A 12,354-nucleotide genomic window follows, 5' to 3' on the forward strand; every position below is an offset into this window, starting at 1 on the left:
TGCTGCAAATTGTCAGGTGATTTGAGCTCTGTTCTATTTTCCTGTTCTAAAGCCACTCAACTGTGAATTGGCAAACCCAGAGAGTTACCAAGTAAATGGATCAATAAGCGCCCTCTCTATCATCAGAGCCTACAGAGGAAAGTTTTCTTAAAATTAAAGGCAAGACTAAAACAAAGATCCAACACCATAAAACTTTTGTGGGCACATTTAAACTCAAGTGCCCACTCTATGCTTGAGAGAAACATATCTTCACATATTAAAAGGTCACTGATTCTCCTGCCTTGTCCAAACCCATCTTCCCTTCAAACTCCCACTGTTATTAGCCATCATCTTCTAGTCCTTCTTGCTGAGACCTGGGACTGGTTCTTGCAACTTTCTGTTAACAATGTGCCTTGCATATGGTAAGCACCTAATAAACAATTTCTGTGATGATGGAGATCTCATGTCTACCCAGGTCATATTTCTACTCTCCACCCACGATAAAGATAGTATGGATATTAGACCAAGAGCACTGGAATTGGAGTTCCTTGTAGAACTAGCTCTTCCATTTGCATAAACTTCCACTTTCTCAGGACCTCTGTTTGTCCTTCCTCTGTAGATAATGCTTAATATTCTTTACATCACACAGAACAGAGTTCTCCTACGAAGAAATCTACTACAGTAGACTTCTCAGCATGCAGCGCCAAAGAGAGCTGGCCCTGGGGTTTGTCTTGTCTGAGTGGATTAACAACCTGCCAGGACTGATCAGCTGAGACCTTCAAAGCAGTGCAACGGAGGTCAGATGCTCATCTGCTTCCTGCCGTCTTTTTCGGCCAATTAGCAGGTCTGATTCTGTCTTCAGTTAGAGACATAAAACCACAGCAATTGGCTTCTGAGAAGTATCTGGCTATGTCAACCAGGCACCTGCTAGCACTGATTTACTCACCCCTCTAGCATGTTTGATGAGATTTGTAAAGTTCATCACAAGACATTCTGCTATTGGGCCTAAATTCTTAGGAAGAGTTGAAATAGTTTCAGAGAGAAGAAACGTTGTTTGTAGATCAGAACAACCAACAGATGGACCCCCGCTGGTCCAAGGGCCCCAAAGCAATCTTAGCCTAAGTGCCTGCCAAAGAGAAACCCTGAGAAAAATCATTTGCAGAAAGAGAAGAAGAATATCCAGTGTTTTGGAATAGTCCCAGGTAATTTCACACTCATATGAAGCCCTGAAATATTATTGTTAATCAGGCAAAACCCTTCCAGCTTGGAATTTGTTTATTTTCATACACAGTGATAACTCAGGGGATATTGTAGCAATAGAAGGTTTTGTATGTGAGTGGCAGCTGTCATCTCATCTCTGAAGATGTAAGACCATTAGACTTGCTTGTTCGCCTCATCTTGGGTGGTGAAAGTCATTGTCAGTTGTGTCCAAAAGACCTTTGAATACCAGAGTTTTATGAAAGAGATTAGTTCATTTTTCCCCTGATACTTTTTTTCCACATACAAAAAATACCTTAGTACATAAGTTACAAGGACCTCTGACTGATAAGTGATTTATACTAAAAACACTGAACATAGTCAGGAGAAAGCAATCCCTGCTATTTCCCCAGCTTGGAATTTGGACCCATTCCAGGCATTTCTCTCTGAATCAGGCCCAAGGATCCCCATCTGGGGTACTTGCAAACTGATGAGATCTTCTGCTTCATAAAAATCTTATAACTTTACTGAAGCAGAAGTAGGCTGACCTTATTGTAAAGGTCTCTGAACAAATTACTCATCTTTTTTTCTAATTTAGTTGAAAATTTAAGGTTCCTTTTCCACATTGTGAAAGTGGTGGAGAATGTGTTTTCATATAACCTCTAGCATTAAACCTCACACATCACATCTACTTCTGCCAGAATCGAACTGGACTTTCTGAAACAGGCTGGTGCCGTCTGATTAGATTCATGACTCTTTCGAGCCAGGCTGGCTGATGCAATCAGCAATCTATCCAGGATTGCTTGCACATAGAAGCTGCTTTGTTAAACACTGTGCAGGAATCTGTCCATGAGTGGGAATCCACCCCAGCTCCAGATGCTCACGCACTTCCTTGAATAATCAGGAGTCACTATGGGTAACTTGAAACAAATGGAGAACATTTACTTGCGAAAACTCACATTCCTGGTTTATTTTCACAAAATCGCAAGGTTGGAGAGTTCAATAGGTCATTTTATCCGCCCCTCTGTCTCCGGCAGGCTCTTCATCTCAACAGTACCAAGTGGATGGTAGTCTAATCTAGGTTGAAAGGGATGCAGAAAAGGACATTTTTCAGCCCTACCTTGGCAATGCTCTTGAATCTGCCCTTCCCTCCCCCATTAAATGTCCTTTGCTATGACCCTTCTATCCCCAGGAAAACTCATTTCCCCTTTTTCCATGTTCGTAAGAACTGGAGAACGCTACCAGCCAGTGGACATATTTTCTTCTCACTTTCTCGCTGGGGTGGGTCTCATTCACTTCCACAGATAATTGCCAAATCAGAGAAGCTGTCCTTTGCAGAGTCTTCTCTGGTGAAATTAACTTGGACTTGTGCATTTCATGTCTCAAATTAGACCTCCTCCAACCACACCCTAAGTTCAATAAATAGTAAGTAGTAAAGATAAAACCCAGAGGCATTAGTCATTTAAATTATATAGGCAATATTTTGGAACACACTACACAACTGAATCTAAGTTCAAAAACAAAACAAAACAAGTGAATAACATCTGTTGTGAGGGACAAAGAGTAGTCCCACTTTTAATATAATATGTATTCATGATTTTTTTAATGGGAAAACAAAGGAAAGTGCACACATACAAAAGTTAAAAAGCATAAATAATCCTACTAAACACACATAACTACTGACATCTATTTCTTTCCAGATTTTATTTTTTTAATAACTTCATTCATTTGTGCAAACCCTGCTGCTAAGTGAAAAGTCATTAAATTACAAAACTGTTTCCATTAATTTTAATGGCAAAAATGACACGTTCCACCCCGATGTAAGGTATCAAACGACTTGTACAGATAGAAAAATATATCAAATTAATGATGAAATCAGTTTCTATAAATAGCAATCATTGAAAAGTAAATAAATACAGTCTGATCATAAAATTTAATGTAATGAAGGTTTATTGTACTCACCAAAGGGGAAAAAAAAAAAAAAAAAGAAAAGCCTTGATTATAGGTGGGTAGCCTGGAGGCAAAGTGTAAGCAAGTCATTTTCTGGAAAAGGTGGTGAGTCAGTGATCGACTTTCACACAGGCAACCTTTTTGAGCTCCTGGTTATCTTGCATATTTTAATGCAAGCTAAAACACTCTAAACTTGAATGGCTCAGAATAACAAACATTTATTATTTCTCATTATTCTGTGGGTTAACGGGGCCGTTTTTTTGGTCCCAGCCAGCTTGGCCGATCCCTGTTGTTAGCTAATGACTCAGCTGGAACTGGTTGGTTTAGGACAGCAGCGGACAAACTTGTTCTGTCAATATTTTTCGGCTTTGCAGGCTCTGTTGTCTCAGTTGTAACTACTCAACTCTGCTATTGTAGTGTGAAAACAGCCAGAACAACATGTAAACAAATGGGTGTGGCTGTGTCCCTTGCTTACCCCTGGTGTAGGATGGCCTCATTCATGTGTTTGGCAGTTAGCAAGTTGGTTGGTCTAGGGGATGGTCCTCAAACTTGAGCATGTCTTAGGATAACCTAGAGCATGAAAACACAAATCGCTGGCCCCCACCTCCGGAGTTTCTGAGTTAGTAGAACTGGGGTAAAGCTGGAGAACTTGCATTTATAACAAGTTCACAGGTGATGCTACTACTGTTGGCCTGGGGACCACATCTTGGGAACCACTGATCTACAACATCTTAGCTAGGATGGCTCATCTCTGCTCCATGTATCTTTCACTCTCCAGGAGGCTACCCTGGGCTTTTTCTGGGTGGTTTCAGGGTCCAAAGAGCAGCAGGAAAGGGCAAACCCCAACGCACAGGTGCTTTCCAAACCTCTTGTTACATTACATTTGCCATTGTCCCATTGGCTAAAGCAAGTCATATGGCTGGGTTCTGTCATCGTGAAAGAAGAAAACCTAATGGTGGAAAGAAGTTTGAACAAACTGGATGTCGTCACTACAACAAACTACCACACAGTATAAAGTTAGAGAACAGAAACACGTCTTTAGAACAAAATAAATGCTGAGCACAAGAGAGCTTTGAAGCACATGGAAAGAGCTCACATGCCCAATAGAAAGGAGAACCATAGAAGACACTACCTTTTTATCCCTTTCATTTGATATATATTTGCAAAGCAAAGCATCTTGGGTTCATCCACTCAGGGCACACAATTCAAATTTGTTCCATATGATATTCTCCAATTAGAAACTGCTGTTGTCAAGTAATGGGTCTTTGCCTGAAATCACAATGTCAATACATGACTTCTGCTAGCATGTTTATTTAGTGGGCTTTGGGGTAAAAGAGTTGTTATATTGAGATAAAAAATGTGACTGCAAAGTAGAAAAGTAGTATAACCTTTCAGAAATTGTTTTAGCAAAAGGTTAACTAGCAGTTGTAATATGAGATGAGTTTGGGTATGTTAAATATTTTCATGATTTCTAATAAAGAAAAATGTAAGAAATTAGTTCTATTTCAATTAAACTCACACAAAATGCATGTTTTATGGATGACAAATGAAATTAATGGGTTCCACTTTGGTCCTAAAGCATTTTTCTGGTGGGGCCCCGGGTAGGGACATAGAATGGAACCCTAGGTACCCTCATTATGTTATGAAAGTCGGCATATGGCTCACCCCTTCCCATTGACCTCATAGTTTCGTGACAACATGGCTTTGATTTATAAAAGGTGTCTCGTCACGGTTCTATTTTTCAGGAATCTGTCTCTAAATGAAACACTAATGCTAAAATGAGTGATGCCAAATCCAAATGGCTTACAATATGTCTAGTGTTGTTTTTTTATGAGATGCAGAAGTATTTATATATTTCATTATAAACTGAAGCACATTGAACTTTTTTGTACTTCCCTTTATTGGAGATTAGAAACGTTAGTTTTGTTTACATGACAGTGTGGCTCCAAAACTGATGACAGACCAAATGATTCTATGAAGAGTCTTCTTTCTTAAACTAGGCATAGAATTAAAATACAAGTTGGAGAATAAAATATGCTACCTATACAGAAACCCTGAAAAGAGCTGTGAGATAAACGGATAGTAAGCCCATAATTATGGCTCTGAGCACTTGGTTAAATCCGGAATAGAAAAGACATTAACCCTAACCTCAAGGGACTGGCATTATAGGTGAGGGTCAGACAGGCAAACATCATGTGGGCCAATAAACAAAATATTTATGAGACCAGAAAAGTAGCAGGTTGAGGGCTGTGCTGCAGACTGGAAAGTGAAAGGGATGAATTAGAAGGCTCCCCGTTTCCCCCCTGGGTACAGATATATGTAGATTATCCCATCAAATGTGTGTGGTTACTGTAGTAGGTCTTATGAAAGCTACTACCTGGACGTGCTAGCTGGTATAATGAAAAAGAAAAAAAGCAAGTTAATCTTGTCCCTGGACCATAAGTCCTCTTCCTCCGTAATTTCCACCTTCAAATTCTCTCAGTTGTAGGTATGGCTATCATCTAGACTGTTTGGAGGTTCCCAGAGAGACTGCTGTAAAAGGGGTCCCAGCTGAGGAGCTTTGGATTCAGCTTCTGAGTCAAGGGCCAGAAAACAGCCTTGGTTTACCCAGTTTTCCTCCACCTACCAAGTGGCATAAATGAACTGTTAAAAGATAAACTGAGGCACATTAAAATTCTGAAGAGTTTACTTCATTCAAAAGTGATTCATAGGGCTTCCCTGGTGGCGCAGTGGTTGAGAGTCCTCCTGCCAATGCAGGGGACACGGGTTCGTGCCCCGGTCCGGGAAGATCCCACATGCCGCGGAGTGGCTGGGCCCGAGAGCCTTGGCCGCTGGGCCTGCGTGGCTGGAGCCTGTGCTCCGCAACGGGAGAGGCCACAACAGTGAGAGGCCCATATACAGCAAAAAAAAAAAAAAAAAAGTGATTCATACGGCTTCCCTGGTGGTGCAGTGGTTAAGAATCCACCTGCCAATGCAGGGGACACAGGTTCAAGCCCTGGTCTGGGGAGATCCCAAATGCTGCAGAACAACTAAGCCCATGCACCACAACTACTGAGCCTGTGCTCTAGAGTCCACGAGCCACAACTACTGAGCCTGCGTACCAAATTACTGAAGCCCACCTGCCTAGAGCCCATGCTCTGCAACAAGAGAAGCCGCCACCCGCCGCAACTAGAGAAAGCCCGCGCACAGCAACAAAGACCCAACGCAGCCCAAAATAAATAAATAAATAAATAATTTTTTTTTTAAGTGATTCATGTATGGCAGCCCCAAACCGGAAGCGGTTTGGTGTGCTCCTCCTACAGAGACTAGGAGCAAGGCTTTTTATGGAGAAGATAAGGAAGCACAGCCTAGAAATTATTTGATTGGCTACAACTTAAACAGTTGCCTTATTTGGGAAAGCCTAGCTGGTTGTTTCTTATTGGTTGTTTTTAAGTTTCATTTTCTAAGGTTCCAGTGCACTGACTCGGGCTTAGGTTTTTGGTTTGTCTGCTAGGTTACCAAGGTATCCTCATAGATAACAAAAGCCACTGCAGCCTAATGGTCTCCTTGTTTAATTATATTAAGAAAACTCATCCAAGCATCAGTACTGTAACCCTACATCTTCTCCAAGCTGCTACCTCTCTGTAATAACTGAGGACATCATGCAGAGTCATGACCCATTGTGGTTCAGCTTTTTGACAATCACATTTAAGAACGTGAACACTGACTTGCTGACACACTAAAATGCATGCTGGCGAGAGGGGTGTTACTTTATGAAACCCCCCATGCATTCTCTTAAAAATGGATTATGTTATAGGATTTAAAACAAAATGGTATCCCTTCACAGTCATAGATAAAAGGTATTGTCCCAATATTTCATTTTGTTATGCTGTGACCTTTCAATATTTGGCTTCTATGCTATCTTCTTGCAAAGTATTTCTTAACAGAGGGGGTATTTGGTGTACAAGGATAAATTAGGAGATGGAACCCCACAATGGGAATTTCTGGGAGATTGAATCTTACAACTTGTTTTTTCACAAAGTTCTAGAGACTTGTTAACTGCTTTGGGTGTCTCCAGGGTGTCATCAGTTAATTGAACTCTGGCCTCGTAGAAGTTGATTGATATGCAGGTGATTGAAGCAGTGGCAGTGTCTCTTCCTGAAAAACACCAGTTTTTCTCAGCTCCTCCAGAGAAACGTGCTGGTGAGAGAAATGAGTCTGCTCGTTCATAGATCATGTATTACCTACTCATCACTTGGGAGGCGGTGCTTGTCAGGGACAAAATGGAAAAAGATGTAGGAAGAAAGATATTTTAACGCTACAGCACTGTTAGAACACTTGTCATTAACCCATTTCCCCCAAGACACTGCTTGCTTTTTTTTTTTTTAAGGAAAACAAGCCGCGTGGGGTTTAGCTGGAGCCTGCCTATGTGGAGGTGTTGAGGTTTAAATGTGCTTTGGCCCCTAACTTCCTTAAAATAATGGACCATCATTCATTAAGTACTTTCTCTGTGCAGAGCACACACATGTATAGGCTTTCTGTACATTTTCTTAAATTATTCCTCACCTCAGCCCCATTTAGCAAATAAGCAAAATGAGGTTCAGAAAATTTCCCATGATCTCAGAGCTAGGAAGGGCAGAGCTAAGATTCAAACTGATGTCAGCCTCACTTCAAAGCCAATGAGAAATTCTTGGGAGTTTATTTTATTGCTTCACTTCCTTACCTTTAAAATATATATATGGAAAGGGATAAGAGGAAGCAGTAGAAAAATGGGGGTAGGGTTAATATGTTAATATTCCTGACAAGATTGTCCTGAGCAAGAATTTTATAAGAAAGGTTAAACGTGGATTTGTGAGTGTGTAAATACAGTCTCCGCACTTACAAACTGCAAAAATCCCTCAGGGTAAAGGTAAGATGTATCTCGAAGCAAGAGTCTTTTATCATTTTTGACTGACTCTATGGAAAATACACAGCTATATTATGATCCAAACAAGGGGGGGGGGTCCTAAGAAGCTAGGAAAAGTCTGCAGTTGCCTCTTTATTTAAATGAGAAATTTTAATTCTATGGCTTCAAGATTGCTAAAGTACTGTTTTTTATTAAAAAAGAATTTGCATCGCTTGAGATCTTATGTCTTTTCCACATGCCACGTGGCCTCTGTCCTTGGGGGGTGACACACGTATTTCCTTTGAGAGCTTTGGAGGTTATAGGCAACAACCACTCCACCCTTCTGATAGCCACTTTCAGAAGCAGAGATACTAGCTGTCCATCCAGAAGCCATCCTTTGTCCTACCCTGAGACATTAGGTGCAGCCCGAGAAGAGTGATTTTTGGATTTACCCCATATGTGGTATAAATGATCCTACTCAAGCAGCTGAGGAGTACTTCGCTAGTAGAGCATTTCTTTTAAGGAAGTTGACTTTCCTCTAAGGAATATTAGAGGAAGGTGGTATCATGTAGTTGAGGGTGGAACCTCCATTGTTCAACCATGTCCATCCCCCATCTCCATCACTTGTTGGCTGTGGAGCTGAGTCATGTAATGCCCTTATGCATTTTTATAAGAGATGATAATTAAAGAATTTTTGTGAGGATTAAATAAAAAAATATCACTTGCAAAGCATTTAAACCAGTACCTGACCCTCAATAAATCTTATGACTTGTTAATATTGATAAAGAATTCAAGCCATGTGTATTTTTCCTTTCCAATATTTTCCACTTAATTTCTCATGGTTGTTTTTTCTGTGTACTCTTCAATAATCACCCCCTAACTCTCCATTCAACTTCACATTCTGGATGGATATTTTTTGACTGTCATGATTTTTACTTATTCTTGGTCCCAAAAGAAGAATTCCCCAATATTAAATCCACACCAAACCAAATCATGTAAAGTATCACAATTCTTTAACCCAAATCAGAGCCAATATTTCTTTTTTTTTCCTGTTTTAAAAAAATAATCACATCATATTCCTCCTCTAAATCTGTACATTTGTCAAGAGTTTGACATATTAAAGTAACCAGATTATTTAAAGTGAATTGTCAATTGCCACCTTATACAAAACCTTTGTTATCTGTTTTCCCCCAGTTCCACACCATATTCCAGAGTCTGGCAGTGCTCTGAAGGAGATGATACTGTGAAACACAACTGCTTACCCCCGTGATGGATGGGAAGGTGGTGGGAAACTTACTGAAGAGTTTACTTTTCCAAGTCTGAAATGTTCAAAGTAGACATGTGTTAAGTCATCCATCAGAAATGTGGAATGCAATGACAGGAATAACCAGATGCCCTGTAACAAGATGCCACAGGGCAAACATGGAAAAATGAAATAACTATACTTTTCTCTCTTTGTGTAATAAAATACTGCTTATAACCTGAAGTTTTACTCACACTTGTGTACAATTATTACTTTCCAAAAGACATGGCAAGAATCCTAGGAAAAAATTCCATAACAACCTCAATGTTGACAAAGGAACTTAACAGTATTCTAGTTATTTTTTTCTTTTTAGGCATTGATAGAAAGGAAGGGAAAAGGACTGCTTGGTAAGTCCACAAATATACTTTTGAAAGAAGAGTGGTTCTTTGTTGCCATGGTAACAAATAATGTTTTCTTGCTTATGGTGTTGCCCGGTGGATTTGTGGTGAAAAATTATTTTTTCAACACATAACTTTATATGAACACATACTGTTGGGCAAGGAGGAGAGTTACCAGAAGAACACAACATGGTGAAATCATAACACACAAGGGAGGATAGAAAGTTGAACAATAATTAAAATGAAAAAAAAAGCAACTTTTAAAATGAAAAACTTATTACAAATATAATGTACTTTTTGAAACTTCATAGCCATTGTCCCTATCATTAATACTTGTTGAGTAGCTAATGCTTGTGAAAGTTCGCTGTAAAAGTGAGGTGATGCTGGGGTCAGCAGTTAGTAGAAGGAGTTGTGTTGCCTGCTGTCCACACAACACTCCACCAGGATCCTTTTAGAACTTACGAGGACCTGCATTTCAAAATTTAGTGAAACGAACACCTAAAATCCCTGAACCCTCAGGAAGAGCGACTTGAGTCTTGGAGAAAGACGAGTGGCTGAGAGGCCCACTGTTTGGGGTTGAGTAAGAATCCACAATTTCCTTCTTTTTGTGTTGGGAATAAAACCTTCTCTCCCTAACCTTCCCATAATAAACCCTCTGTGAGTTAAAAGCCCGTCTTCCCATATGCTCATGTTGTTTTTGAGCGGAATAGCCTACCCCTGCCTCATCTTCTTTTAGCTATTATGTGATTACTTAGTCATTCAGCAAACTGTTCCCATCCTCCAATTTATCAGCACTTACTCCTGAAAGCTATATGGAAGTGTGGTTCAAATTCCGTCTTTGCCCCAAACTTGAGATAGTTAATGACTCTACAGCAAAAGCTTCTCTTTCCTAATAATTAAACGGGGAGAAAAAGAGTGTCCATAGAGGAATATTATGGGAATTAAATGAAATCAGGCACGTTAAGGGCTTGATACAGTGTCTGGCACAAAATATGTTTTCAGTAAATGTTAGCTGCTAGTATTATTACTGCGTGCCGTGTTCTATCCTGCAAGGTCAAGTTCATGTCCTGTCTCCTCCATGAAGCCTCTCCCATCACGGCAGCCCTCATAGAGCTTCTCTCCCCAAATCCCAAGCATAGGCATTACCACCCAGTTTTAATCACACATGATAACACTAATGATGGTGAAACAAAGATATAATTCTATACTGCCTCGTGTTTTAGGATTTTCTCCTCCACTAGAAGGTAGAGTTCTTGAGATTAAACACTAACTTTAGCTATTTATTCATCTTTAATTTTAAAAACATGTTCTCTGCACATTAATATGTTCCTGGAACTACAGAGGGTGATATAGGACATATGAGGATGATCGTGCCAAGGTGCCCATCACTGAGAGCACTCAGTCTAGTAAGATTTAAGACACGTCTGAGCAGACCAATGGGATAAGACCGTATAGAGAAATAGAAAGTGGTTTAGGTGATGCAAAGAGAAAGAAGTCAACCCTGGGCTTAAGGAAAGCTGGGAGGAGGAGGAAACTTCTCCCTTTCTATTTAAACTGAATAGGAGAAGATGTACAGGGAGAAGGTTGGAAGATCTGACATAGAGAAGCAGTGAGTAAGGAAGAACTCCATACAGTAATGGGAACAACATAAGCTTGGTGAAGTGGGAGCTATCTAATTTTCCCGGGGTCCCCAACCCGGAAAAAAAGCAGTAAGAGAGGTGAATGGAAAGAAAGACGGAGATAAAACATACCTGTAGGCCTATTTTAAACCATGGTCTAAAAGAGACCTCTGGAAAAAGATCTACAGAGGTCTTTCCATGTCTGATATGTTTATTCTAAGTAGCACAGCAAATCCAGTAGTTGACAAAGTTACAGAGTAGTATTACATTTGTCTCTGCATATCCATATCTTCTCTCTGTATCTTTTACTAAGACTTTGTAATACAGCCCCACCCCTTCCATTAAAAGTCACTCTCTCAGCAGCCGCTGAACCTGCGCGTCCGGAGCCTGTGCTCCGCAACGGAAGAGGCCGCAACAGTGAGAGGCCCATGTACCGCAAAAAAAAAAAAAAAAAAAAGGCACTCTCTCAAATCTGCCATTCACATTATAGTATAAATTAACTCCACAAAGCCTAAGACTTCCATGTCACTATGAAGGTGTACTTGTCAAGGTAGGAGGACAGAATATATTGTGCATTGGTTTCTTAGCTTTATATATAAATATTTAGACCTCTATTTGTAGTCTTGCTAGGACCTCAGAAACATTAGGGGCAAGCGTAACACTGTGAACAGGTTTGCAAGTACTGATCCCAGGATCACGGCTCCCTGCCTTTTGCCTCAGTTTGATGGCTGACCACTGTGTTTCAGCAAAGGAGAACCCAGCTTCACAGTGGCTGGTCACTTTGAGTTAGAGCAGAAATTACTGTTCATTCTTAGCTTCCTCAGCTCAATATACACCAGGACTTCCATAAACCAAAAGTGAGTTGTAATTTTCACAGCCAAGCTGTGGTCCCAACAAGCATGACAACCATAATGGTTTTCTAGCAAATGTTGGCATTGCTGGTGCCTGTAACGGGGTGGAAAGGGAAGGAGAAGTTTCTGTGAGCCTGTTATCCACATATTTGCTGTTCTTAGTATGACTTGCCTTACCACATGTCTTTATTTTTATAGGAAAAGAATTATGTCGAAGCCTTGAGTTTTATGGTACCCAATAAGTGAAGTTTCT

This window comes from Tursiops truncatus, chromosome 12 (assembly GCF_011762595.2).
Source record: "Tursiops truncatus isolate mTurTru1 chromosome 12, mTurTru1.mat.Y, whole genome shotgun sequence".
NCBI classification, from domain to species: domain Eukaryota; kingdom Metazoa; phylum Chordata; class Mammalia; order Artiodactyla; family Delphinidae; genus Tursiops; species Tursiops truncatus.